Source organism: Protobothrops mucrosquamatus, unplaced genomic scaffold, assembly GCF_001527695.2.
Source record: "Protobothrops mucrosquamatus isolate PMUCROS unplaced genomic scaffold, P.Mucros_1.0 scaffold612, whole genome shotgun sequence".
NCBI classification, from domain to species: domain Eukaryota; kingdom Metazoa; phylum Chordata; class Lepidosauria; order Squamata; family Viperidae; genus Protobothrops; species Protobothrops mucrosquamatus.
In genome coordinates, this window is record NW_015386909.1 from 459,999 (window position 1) to 469,216 (window position 9,218).

General features: G+C 37.9%; 1 protein-coding gene across 1 annotated transcript in view; it reads right to left on the bottom strand.

The window, feature by feature from the left end:
* Positions 1 to 9,218, bottom strand: part of LOC107288957 (catenin alpha-3) — a 237,381-nt gene that overhangs the window by 113,665 nt on the left and 114,498 nt on the right. The window lies entirely within an intron of this gene.

Sequence of the window (9,218 nt, forward strand, 5' to 3'; positions counted from 1 at the left end):
TTACATATAAAGATGGATTGATGAAGTTATATTCCTTCAGAAAATATGTCTAGATGCAATAATTCCATTTTAGTTTTCTTTTAAGTTTATTTTCAAAAGCCTTACTGCTGATGTACAAAACACCTATACATGGTGTAATAAATTCAACAATGATCCCCATTCAAAATTTATGAATATTTTGGGTTAATAAAACAAAAATGGCATAATCGAAGCATGCATACGTTGAAGTTATTTTTCAACTAAATGCCTAACACTAAGAGGGAAAACATTTATTGCACTTCTCATATCCCTTTCATTTTAATGTAAATTATATTGAAGCAAATGAGCATCTAAAGTCGTGCCACATGCAAGGTATCCATAAATCAGTAAGAACGCCAGTAAACTTACTTTACAGTAATTTTCATTTAAGAACGGTAAAATGAGAACTGCTGCTTTTGCCATTCTTTTTCAGGTTTTTTTCTTTAAAAAAAAAACTGCTTAAAATTCACTGCTTTTGCCAGGGTTCCCAAAACTCCTGCAAATGTTCTACCTGCCCAAGAAGATTTTGTATCTAGGTTTAATAAACAACAACCCTGTATCTCTCACATGTCAAAAGACTTTTGAAAATAAAAATCAATTTATAATATGGTTGATCACATGAATTTGATTTCTCCCAAAAAATAATGGGGGGAGGATGAAGGAGTGATGGGGGTCCAGGGAGTATTATACTTAAGCTTCAATGTAGTTGGGTGGATTGCCTTTCAATTTCCAGGGTAGCAAGCCAACCTTAAAAATATCACATTCCCTTCCTTGCATTCCCTTCCACAAATTGTGTAAAATCATGTGGTTCTTTAAATTACCAAGTGCAAATCCAGAGAAGCAGCAGGGTACAATGTTGTGCATCCTCTACACAGATCAAGGAAACTGAAAGAAAATACACAGGGGACTTGGGGAGGCAATCAAGAAAGGGAAGAAGAAAAATGGGCGTTGTCTTACCTGAACGCCATTTCTCAGCATGTAGATGTAGCCTCCACCGGTGGGTTATCAATGCCTCCTTGCTCAGATTAGACTAAGATCAAACTTTGGCCACGCCTCCTTGGGCTGTCCTCTCCCAGTTTGTTGACCGACGAGGCGAAGCTCACTTGATCTGACACAACACTCCTCCTGAAATTACAGCCTANTCTCTGTGGGTGCCCCTACCCTCTGGAATGAACTACCCCCCGAGATCCGGATAATTCCGGATCTCCTTACCTTCCGTCGCGCCCTCAAGACATGGCTCTTTCAGCAAGCGGACCTGACCTAGGGTGGATTTTATATTGGGTTTTAAATATTCGGAAGACGCAACATTAAAATTCGGTTTAATTCGGTTTTAAGGGGGGAATTGTATATATGTTAATGGTTTTAAATATGTTGTGCGCCGCCCTGAGTCCCTGTCGGGAGAAGGGCGGCATATAAATTAAAATAAATAAATAAATAAATAAATAAACTAAATGAATCTCGGGGATTGAGACATATGAATAGCTTTAAAAAATGGCCTAGTCAGTTTTATCATGCATTGCAGACATGCGAGAATCTGCTGAACATAAATGAATATGATCATGTGACAAATTTTAAAAATTAACATTCAGATGAAACCAGAGGTTTTTTTATTAGAACTTATGGATCCCCAATTAGAGAGGACTCATGGACAATTGGTTTTTTATATATGGTAATTGCAGTCCAGTTACTCTATGCACAAAGATGGGGAAAGACAGACACATTCATCTGTGCAATAGATTGGGAAGATGACAGAATTTGCAGAAATGGAAAATTGATTTGTTTGATTAGGGACAAAATAATAAGTATTTTTATAAAACACTGGATACCTGTTACGGACTTAGCTGAAAATGGGAAAAAATGAACTATTGATATCTAGATTTCCTAATTAAAAAGTGTTGTTATTGTGAAGAAGAGTACTGTATAATATAATTCTAAAGGGGGAGAAATGATAGGGTTTTTGTAATGACTATAAGGAAGATAAGAAACAGCTTGTTTGATTTTTTTTTTCTTTTTCTTTCTTTATTTGTACTGTATAATATACATTATGTCATGGTTCCGACAGATGAAACTCTTCAAAGAACTTCGAGGCATTGTTTACCTTAAAGAATCTTTATTTGAAAAGCATAGCATCGGCACTAACACAGGCGAAGCCAAAAACTGGATTCCCCTCCCCTGAGCACGTAGTATCAAAGCACAATTCCCTCCTCCAATTAACAGTTATAAATCACATTCACCAATTAGTTTGAAATGTAGGCTTTCCTTTCTGTTTTCCAGTCTGCCAATTAATATCATCTCTTATTTCAATAACCTTGGCTCACATACTAGGTTCAATATTATTATGTCTAGCTAAACTCTCATGCACATTCCTTCTCCCCAGTATCATCTAACTCTAAGAGTAAAGTAATAAAGAGAAAATGGTTGCATCTCCATCTGTTGTCAAAGCAAAAACATCCGATGGAATAGCTTGTCTTCAGAAATGGTGGACCCTCCATCACTGGAGGTTTTTAAGAAGAGACTGGACATTCACCTGTCTGAGGCGGTATAGGTTCTTCTGCTTGAGCAGAGGGCTGGACTAGAAGACCTCCAAGGTCCCTTCCAGCTTCTATTCTATTCTATTCTATTCTATTCTATTCTATTCTATTCTATTCTATTCTATTCTACTGAGCTACCAATTGAAAATAACAGTAAAGTTTTAGAGCAGTGGTTCTCAACCTTTTTAATGCCGCGACCCCCAACCGGTCGTAAGTCGAGGACTAAACCGGTCGTAAGTCGAGGACTAAACCGGTCGTAAGTCGAGGACTAAACCGGTCATAAGTCGAGGACTAAACCGGTCATAAGTCGAGAACTTTCCCTGCCCAGGAGCGCCGCGCATGCGTGGTTCCGCCCCCTGCGCCGGCCGAGGCGTAGCTGGCAAGCGGCAGAGACAGAGCAGGCCGACCACCAGCTGGCCCAGCTCAAGGGAGGTAAGGCACCCGCCGGAAAAGGGGGGAAAAATGGCAGACAGCCTTCCTTGGCGACCCCCGTGAAATGGTCGATCGACCCCAAATGGGGTCGCGACCCATAGGTTGAGAACCGCTGTTTTAGAGAATAACAAAGATAGACATGTTTTTATCATATGACTGTGTCTGCTAAAGTACAAAACTACTGATAACATTACAATATCAAGTATGTTCTATTTGTACAAGGACTGTAAATTTAAGTTCATTTCAGTATAAATTAGAGCACTATATGAATTGTAATGCTAATTAGTAATTATTATTCTTATTTTCATTATTGCCGCATACTGTGAATTTCCTCTAGGACTTATTATTGGCTAAAATAGAGAAAGACATTTTAATTCACAACAATGCTGAAAATTCATTCTTCATTCTTCTATGATCAAAAATATTACTGATAATGTTATATGGTTAAATGTTTCAAACCATACGTTTGCCCACTAGGATCAAGACATTTGTATATTTGATGAAGGATTGGTATTTTTGTATTCACAATTAGTTTGTTGCATCTGATTGTAGGCCAGAGAATTTAGAGGAACACTGTATTGTTAAAAAAATATTGTTCACCTCTTTTGTGATATTTAGTTTAATGCTGAGTCTTTCTTGACAAGTAATGAGACAATGTGCAAGGCAAGACTGTATACCTATTTATTACAGTTAGTGGATAAATGATAAATACAGTTATAAATGTATATGCCCCAACTATAGATACTGTATAATAGTGAAAGATATTGAGGTATTCTTCATTTAATGGATAAATTGCCAAACACAGCCTTTAAAAAAGATAAATGGAATGCAAAATTTGGAATAAGTTGGAATTACAGGAAGATTTGGATTGGATAAAAGCAATAGAGTAATGCAGAAAATAGATTAGTAACATTTTGTGAATAATATTTTCTGTTAATTGATTAGCTAGTAATTATTAAATGGTCAGCATAGCTGCTAGTGAAGATTGTAAGAGAGACCATGAAATTTTGGCCTCAGATACACAGAGGGTAAACCTAGGACTTTTAAGAGAGTGATAGCAAGATTAACCTCAAAGATGCCCAGTCAGAATATAAAATCAATGTAATTGTTATACAAATGAATAAATCTATTAATCAATCAATCAATATGATTTTGTAGCATGTTTAATTCCAGTCAATTTCTGAGCTGCATAAGCTTCACTGGTATTCAGCAATGAATAAGTGTAACTCTGTTTTTCAAAGATCTGTTTTGCTGGTCAATGGCCAAAATAAAATGACTGACTGAATAAATAAATATTTTTTAAAAACTCTAAGGAGCTATGTAAAGAAATAAATGTCATGTCTCTGTTGGAGCCTGAATCTGCGGAGGAAAATGAGGTGGAACGGAGGTCGAGGGAGAGGTATCTGTGGTTTCAGAGGAATGTGGGGAAGAGCAGGCAGAGGAAGGCCAGGGCCCTTCAGGAGTGGGACAGGAGGAACAGGAGAGACAGAGTTCAGGCAATGAGCAAGGGCCACCCCCCAACTGATCCTAGAACAAGGAGAGTGGAGAGAAGGAGGGAACAATGCAGGGCAGGCTCAACTACTCGGGAGGAGAGCGTCCCGCCCCTCTCCACAAGGCACACCTGGAGACTGAGATTTAAAGAGATGCTGTGGGGAGAGACATTTGTTGGGAACAAATGCTGATTCCTTGGAGTTTTGTGTGTGTTGCTGTTGATCTCTTGTTCTGTGACTTCTGCTTAGAAACCTGGAAACTCTGACCATTGGACTGGTTGACAACGTTGCTTGGATGTTCAAAGATCTCAGACTGTATTTTGGCTTCTCTTTTGAAACTGCTCAGGAAAGTGTGGATTCACACAGACTCGTTAGATTTTGGATGTATGTTTCTTTCCTTGTTATCTACATGGCCTTGAGTAAATTACTCTTCTAATCTAACTGTGTGTGAGTTGAAACCTGAAGGAGGACAGTTTGTTCCATACACACACTTTCCCTGCCTGAAGAGTTAGGTTTATGATGTATGTGTCATTCCTTGTTATCTCCGTGGCCTTGAGTAAATTCCTCTCCTAATCAGACTGTATGTGAAACTACTTGAAGCCAGAGGCGGCTGAAGGTGTGTGTGTCTTCCTTTGTTTGGAGGCTTGCCAGAAACATGGGAGCATTTGGGGAAAATTTGGAGCAATTAAAGGGCGGTTTGAATTGCCAGCTGACTGCATTGCCTCTGTGCTGTGCCCTGGGACATCACAATAAGATTCTGTGAAAACTGAAGCAGAAAAAAAAAAGTTCCCATAATTTCAAAAATGAAAACATCCACATAGTTTTCAGAACAAGGAACCCAATGGCATAGGACAAGGGTAAGAGACAGTGAAATTGTTCAGACAATTTTTAATGTATAATCATTAAAATTGTGTACAGGTATAATATCAACCTTCTACTCTAATTAAATGTTCAGGAAGGAGTTTTTCTTGAAGGAAGAAATGAATGCGAAGTAGTTATTCCATACAGCACATACACAAGTTAATCTTCAGTGTACAGTAGGTAATAGTTGTATTATCCCCTATCCAAGTAATCTGCAGAATACACAGCTTTCAGCTGCACACCATATGACATCAGCATTCTTTTCCTTCTCTTCTCTGTTTGAGCCAGAAAGCCAGACTGTAAGACACTTGGTGCCAAGCAGTCCAGCAATTTGCTGCTACAAATCTTTTAATTCACATCCTTGACATCTTAGGCTATGCAGCTTTATCAAGGGAAAAAGAGGAGTTGCCAGAAGGGATAAATGTCCATTTACACACTAAAAGACATAATGTCGCCACCTTAGAATCAACGTTGCTAAAGTAATTTTATGATCTTTTACTTCATATGAATTATTTTAGACATAAACATCTGCCACAGAAGGATGCATATCCACAGGATACAAACTTCATTCTAATGTAAAAAAAACAAACCCCACCAGATATTTTTTTCACAGATTCTCTTCACAAACACACAAACACATACACAAGCACAGAGAGAGTGGGGAGAGGGAGAGGGAGAGATCTGCCATTCTTCCATGGCATTAAGAAAATGGAGCAAAGTTCTTCCTTAGTTATGGCCAGGGCTTTTTTTGTCATAGAATGCCCAGAACGGAATTCCGGCACCTTTTTTGGATGGAACCTTGTAGGGTAGGCAAGGTGGGTTGTATGACGTGTGTGAGTTCCGGCACTTTTTTTTTTTTTTTTTACAAAAAAAGCACTGGTTATGGCTAATATCTATCCACACACAACACACCTCCAGACACTATATAGAATATAGGCATATAGGACAGGGGTGTCAAACTTGCAATGTCACATGATGTGTCACGACGTATCGCAACTTTTTTGCCATTGCCAGCAATGGGGTGGGCGCGGTTTTGCTATGATGCACCTGGCCTGCGGGCCGGCAGTTTGACACCCCTGATATAGGAAGTACTAGTTTTATTTCTTGAAATCTCTTCAATTAAATGGCAATGACAGAAAAGATGCAGAGAGAAAAAATTCCTCTTCAGAGTGCCACTGCCAGTAGGAATATGCTATTAAGATAATACACAGTGAAAGTTAAATACAAATTTCCCATTGAGTCCAAGATAAGAAAAGAGATANGCAGTTTGACACCCCTGATATAGGAAGTACTAGTTTTATTTCTTGAAATCTCTTCAATTAAATGGCAATGACAGAAAAGATGCAGAGAGAAAAAATTCCTCTTCAGAGTGCCACTGCCAGTAGGAATATGCTATTAAGATAATACACAGTGAAAGTTAAATACAAATTTCCCATTGAGTCCAAGATAAGAAAAGAGATACTTCTGGCTTGCAGACCAGAAACAGATTAATCTCAAATTAATTAAACTATCGATGCTGTCATATCGCGTCATGCCGTGTGTGATGTCCTATAAAACTAAGAGCACAGTGTGCTAAACCTATGCCAGGTAAACATGAAGCTTAGCAAAATAGTTTTTGGAGGATTGAAGGTATGCTGAGATTGCAATCAACATTGCAGGAAACATTTACTTAGGAATAAATCCCATAAAATTAGATTCATTTTTTTAAATCAATCTGCAAAAGATTGAACTGCATATTACTGTAGAGCAGGGGTCTTCAAACTTGGCCCTTTTATGACTTGTGGACTTCAACTCCCAGAATTCCTCAACCAGGCACATTGGCTGAGGAATTCTGGGAGTTGAAGTCCACAAGTCATAAAAGGGCCAAGTTTGAAGACCCCTGCAGTAGATTAATAGATATAAATTTCAGTATTTATGAGATCATTCAGGGGAAATGCCACAAGCATGTAACTAAATGAACATTACTTAGTAGACATAGAATCATAGGGTTGGAAGGGATCTTGGAGGGCTTCTACTTCAATCCTCTGCCCCAGGCAGGAGACCTTATTGCATCCCAGACAAATGAATGTCCAGTTTTTTTCTTAAAAAACTCCAATGATGGAGCACCCAAAACCCTGGGAGGTAAGCTATTCCATTGACAGTCATTGTTATTGCTGTCAGGAAATTTCTCCTTAGTTCCAGGTTGGATCTACTCTTCAATGAGCTTCCACACACTGCTTCTTGTCCTGCCTTCAAGCTCTTTGGAGAATAAATTGATCCTCTCCTCCCTGTGATATTTGCTCTGTTAGAGCATACATAGTCTTATTGCATGAGGAGTAAACCCAGGAGTAAAACCAGTAAACAGTGGTCTATATTAAATGGTGGTTTATCTTACACTATCTACAATATCATACACCAGGAAAAATATACATACACGTGCTAATACAGCAGGAGCCAACAAACCACAGTTACAGCAGGAAACGGAAGAGAGAGAACACACCAGCAGAGCCTTCTCTTTATAGAAAGGCTCTTAAAGAGACACAGACCCTGCTGAGTCATTCCCATCATTACATCTTACATTACATAATCTGGCTAGCTGTTAAATCAATATCTTGACATGCTCAAATACAGGAAGGTGGTTAACATGTCACCTTAATCCTTCTCTATGGTAGGCTAGACATACTTGGTTCCCTTAACTATTCATCACACTTTTTAGCCACTAGACCTTTATCATCTTTGTTGCTCTTCTCTGCACACCTTCTAGGGTCTCAGCATCTTTTTTGATGCAGTATTCCAAGTATGATCTCATCAGTATAGTACAAAGCACCACTATCACTTCTCGTGATCTTGATGCAGAGGGATCTTGATCTGTTGATGCAGCCTAGGAATGCATTGGCTTTTGGGGCAGCTGCAGCACACTGCTGGCTCATACTTAAGTGATTGTTCACTAGGACACAACAATCTCTCCCATAGTTACTACTATTGAGCCAGGTACCACCTATAGCATATCTGTGCATTCAGTTTTTCTTGCCTAAGTGCAGTATCTTACTTTTCTCACCACTAAACTGTATCTTATTGAACATCATTCCTTAGGGATGAGTATACAATTTTTATTCTACACAGGAAGTCACACAAGGCAGCTCCCATTCTTTTTCAGATGAGAGACAATCCCTGAGCATTCCAGGTTATCTGCCCGTGCCAGATTCAAATGCTTTAATATTTTGGCATGGTTTCAATATATTAATGAATTTGGTACACAGAAAATAAAACTTTATGGAAGCTGATTGCAAAGAGATTTTCAGGATCATTTCATGTAACCACGCTAGACATATGCTGTAGTTATTCAAAATTTCTATGAAACCTTTTAGCTATTGTTAGAATGAAGACACAAATGCACACCATGAAAAAGATGAACTTTTCTGCATAATAGGATAAATGAAAGAGACTTTCTCATCATATTTTGAATTGCACAAAAGAAAAATTTGATGGATGAACCAAAAATACACATGAAAGCTTTGGAGTATAGATACAAAATGCATCTAATACATGCATATATTTTCCTGCTCTTTTTTGAACTTGTCAAGTGGTAACTTCCAGAATGTACATTTACACATTTTGAGTAATCTTAATTAAGCTAATTCAACATTTAGAGTCTTAAAAAAGCAGTATACAATTTATAGAAAATAGAAGATAATTTAATTACCCATTTTACATATAAAGATGGATTGATGAAGTTATATTCCTTCAGAAAATATGTCTAGATGCAATAATTCCATTTTAGTTTTCTTTTAAGTTTATTTTCAAAAGCCTTACTGCTGATGTACAAAACACCTATACATGGTGTAATAAATTCAACAATGATCCCCATTCAAAATTTATGAATATTTTGGGTTAATAAAACAAAAAT